We start from the raw sequence: 4,716 nt of genomic DNA, 5'->3' as shown, positions 1-4,716 counted from the left end.
ATCGACACAGCGCAGCTAAAAGGGAAAATGAACACACCCCCACACGCACACACACGCAGAAAATCAACTTGACAATTTGATCCCACGCCAGGGAAAAAGGTACCAGTAATTGAACGCACACATTGGGAGAACAAAGGTGCAAACATTGCTGAGGACAGGATCAGCAAATTGGCAGATGGCAAATCCTGGCTGCCTAATTCATTGATTGGAAAAGTAATAAGAGTGACACAAGAGCATAACTATGTGTCAAGAGAGGGGTAGTATGATATGAAATTGTTCCCACATACAGACTTTTCAACAAAAAACTTTTTTTTAGACAGTGTTATTTGTTTGAGATGCAATATTGTTTGGTTGTAATTCATATGTTTTCAAAATGGATTAAGTTGTTTCCGACAACATATGTTGATGCTAAAACAGTTGGAAAAAGTGTTGTGTAATCAAATTGTCAGGTTCAATCACCTAAGCATTCACTGAACATAGGCTAAATGAATGGAAGGAAGACAAGAGTTGATCTTTTACTCGCGAGGAGAACGAACGGAGGTGTGCTCAGTTACATCTCCAAATTCGTTCTGGAGCACACTCCGCCGAGCCCTCTATTTTATTAGGGAAGTCCCTAACAATACAATGTATTTGCACTAAGGGATGAAGGGGGGAGCACCAGCAGGAACATGTAAACATCTCAGACACAAGAGGAAAGACAGACATCAATGGCAGTCATCCACTGATTGAAAAGGCAGATATGCCCTTTTAGTGCTCTGGTACTAAAGTCTCAGTCCTTTTGTTTCAGAGGTGTGTCTCAGCACACCTCCTTTGATGTTGCAGACGTTGATCCAGTCTTCAGGCATCCGCTTCTCTGTGAAGTCTTCTCATCCATATGGTCAAACATGGGTCACGCTGTGGAACAATTCTTTTGCAATACTAATAGAGTAAAATATGGGATAAAATACATCTTCAACCTAACACAAATTATCCTGACATTTGGAATTTCAAGAAGTGATTTGAAGTGAAAATTATGCATTTTGTGAATGATGTTGTAACAAGTGGGACAGTTGTTGCAAAATTGACTCAAAGCGTCATTGTGCATACAGTCTGCAGGACTTGACAATGAGGGAAAAAAAGGAGACAATGACCAGACTGTGTTTCAATCACAACAATGAGGATAGTGCCAGCCGAAGTTAGGACACTATCCCCTATCGACTCTCAGGTTCATCAGAACCACCAGCGACTGGCACATCAGTCCCAGTCCACATGGGAAACATGTTTTGACCAAAAAGAAAAAAAAAAAAAAAGACGCAATTACTGGTCAGTGTGTTCTGATCCACAGAGAAATCACGTCCGTGTGGGAGACCAACTCTTCTTCAAGGTGCTGAAACGACTTCGTTGGGACAAGTGAATGCTGAGATGGCCCTCGCCAGATGATTGCAGTGACCCCGACGGCAGCAAAGGTCGCGGGGCGTGGCAGCTGGATCCACCAGTTGCAGTACAAGCTTCTCCGGTTTCCAGCTAAAGGCCGAGCAACGCGAATCCCTCGAACAGGAGCCCACCTGAGTCACAATATCGGACCACACGCACATCGGAACCGCACAACCAGCCACAGATACGAATGTTGAAGCCACAGAACAAAAAGATTAGATATTGTTTGGAAATTAATGACGTACATAAAGAATTTTAGCCTTGATTGGAGAACATTACTGCATTTACATTTTTAATAAAATGTAACAATTATTGATGTTATGACCACTACGAAGAATTTGAAAGACAATATATCGGGATAATTATGGTTTTCATTTTTGTTATGTGTAGTCTGTTCATGTTGCATTATTCTTATGACAAAGATGATTATTAACTGCATGTTTGTTGCCCAAATGTACCATTACAACCTGATTGATGTTGAGAATGACGAATTCGAACTGGACAATGACAAACTCGAACTGGACACTGAAACCTAAATAACACATGGACCCTTTTGCCCCTGCCCCCACACATGCACACACATACACCACACACGAAGATCCGGGAGGTAAAGACGGCTGTCCCCTCCTACAACGAGGCAAGGGCCTCCATCAAGTCGCCGCAGAGACAAGCTCTGCGTGGAGACAAACTCTGCGTGGAGACAGTTTTGTTATTTTTCACTAGGTATATTGAAGTTTTTTTATGTTTTATTCCCAAGTGACCAACATACCATGAGAATCTCGTTCCACGCCGGAAGGGAGGAGGGGAATTTTGTCCCTACTGAGGGTTTTCGCCCCTCCACGGATGACCACACTGTTGTATGATTTCATTATGATGATCTGTCTTAAAGCCGTAAGGACATGATTTAAACCCACAAACGGGTGAATGTGAGATGGGATGAGGATATGTAAATAGTTTGTGTATTTCTAATCATGTTTTTATACACTATTTGTATCAGTTATAATTGCGCACACACACAGACACTCACATTATTGCTTTAGCACACACGCGCACAACTGGAACACACGCACACACTTTAGTTTCGAATTCCTGACTGACTACTGTGGTTGATTGCTTCCTGCCTGCCTGCTAGAATTTCAGACAGACCTCCATTGTCTGCTTAGGTTGCTGATAAAAGACCGAACGGGTGGTAGAGAGTGAGAGAGAGTGCGCGAGATTGAACTGGCAAGACGCCTGCTTCACCTCCTGACTTCCTCTCCCATTCGCGAATGGTCAAAAACAAAACTCTAACTGGTTTGGTCTGGATTTATGCCACCTTCAGTCTAAAAATGGCGTCAGGACGTTTTAAACCTGACAGTTGCCTTGAGATCTCCGAGCTCGAACTGCCCTATTCCCACCTTGATCACAAGCTCCCATGAACCACTTGGACAGGGTTGCCTGTGTCCTTCTCGTTGATGTCCTTTGTGGCTCCATTCCTTTTCAGTGCTCCTAAAACAAAAAAGACAAGAAGCCAACTTAGTAAAGCTATTTAATGATTGTGAAACCTTATGGGACATGCTGAAATGTCTTCACACCACAATCCCTTAAAAAAAAAATTAAAAAAAAAATATATTACCGTATAGAACATCAGAAAAAGGCAGGTCTCGGCGCTTGTTCTTGCTACGATGTCCAAAGAGATTGTACTTCAGAGACAGAGGATTTGTCATGATGAACGCCATCATTGTTCTGACACTATCGTCCAATCCACCAATACCTGCAACCATTATAACATGGGTGTCACTCGATCCAGATAATCATCACACACTTAAAAATATTTTGGCAGTTAAACTGGGTATGATAAACGTCACAGGAAAGGAATTGTCGATTAAGTGAACAGCTTCGGTAACGCCATATACACTCAAAGGGCAAGAGCCCAACATTCTACCAAAATGATTATGATTAGGGAGGTAACGATTCACTCAAGCCCCGATTCGATTTTTGATTTTCAGTTCCCGATTTCGATTCGATATTTTAATTGTTTTAAGTTGCTGCCACGTTTGTCTCTGTGCGCTCGTGTGATGCTGCAGCGATCCACAAACAAAATATGTCTATACGTCTTGTGCATTTTGAATGGAACCAAAAAACAATACACGATGCCAAATTGTACTATTATTATGAAACTGCCTATGAGTAGTAAAAGAAATACTTGTAAAAATATTTCACATTTTTAGAGCCCCAATACATTCTTTTAAATATAGAAGGGACTGAAATCATGTGAAAATTGAGTCTTTTTCTCAGTTTCCGACTTGGGGTGAACACATTCGGCTTATCATAGTTGCAGTTGACCATCTTGAACTCTGAAGTCTTTCAACTCGGCCTTCCGAATCAGGGTTTTAGAGGTGGGGCTATTTAGTGATACAGTAGGATGGTTTGATCTCTGTAGCTCCAGAATCAGGAATGTACTGGGACTGGGGTTCCTACTTGGGTTTAGGGTACCTAATTTTATATTTCAAGAAATTAAATAATTATTTATAATTTTGAAGATAATACATTAAAATTTCATCATTTTCATACCTGCATTAGATCCTGCAGTAGACTCACAGACTCAACACGTTGGACGTACTCAAGGACCTTCTGCAGCGCCTCTCTTGGTTAGGAAGCTTTTTCTCTGTGACAATCCATGGGGAGGTGTAGATGGTACTTCGTCATCACAGGCTTCAGACTCGTCACTTGAGAAAACATCCCTGCAATGGATGCATAGACACTTGGGCATGAATGTCATTTAACAACAAAAGCTAGAACAAAAAGCTTTGCATTTAAAAGAATACATCTGTGATGGGGAAGCCAGGTTAAAGTGTTAATTTTATAATTATGTAATTAGCTGCAGGTTAGTCTAGTGAAGGTGTAATCACTTCTATTTTGGAGCATAGCTTTTGCTCTGTCCAATCATTGCCTCACCTGCTGAAACCCACATTCGGGTATTTTACAAACCAAAAACTTAAATACCTGTACAGCTCTCATTTTTAACTTATTTTCTCTAACCTTTACCCACAAAATTTGAATATTCAAAATAAAAGTACACAAAGAAGTCACAATTTTTCCACATTAGTTACTTACGTAGTTCCTCTCAAATGCAGCTCAACACTGCATTGAATTAGAGCTTGATAAGCCTACACACAAAACATACAAAGCACATTGTGGCATGATTCTGAATGAGCCAATCTAGCATTTCAACATCTGTTCAACTGTTGGAATTTTAACTATTATCTGACTCTATTAACCAACATTCATCCAACAATTATGCGCGCTCGTTTTGGACACTGC

The sequence above is a fragment of the Idiotropiscis lumnitzeri genome, unplaced genomic scaffold (assembly GCF_059441095.1).
Source record: "Idiotropiscis lumnitzeri isolate Australia: NSW breed Sydney's pygmy pipehorse unplaced genomic scaffold, RoL_Ilum_1.0 HiC_scaffold_64, whole genome shotgun sequence".
NCBI classification, from domain to species: domain Eukaryota; kingdom Metazoa; phylum Chordata; class Actinopteri; order Syngnathiformes; family Syngnathidae; genus Idiotropiscis; species Idiotropiscis lumnitzeri.
Note: the sequence above shows the minus strand (reverse complement) of the source record.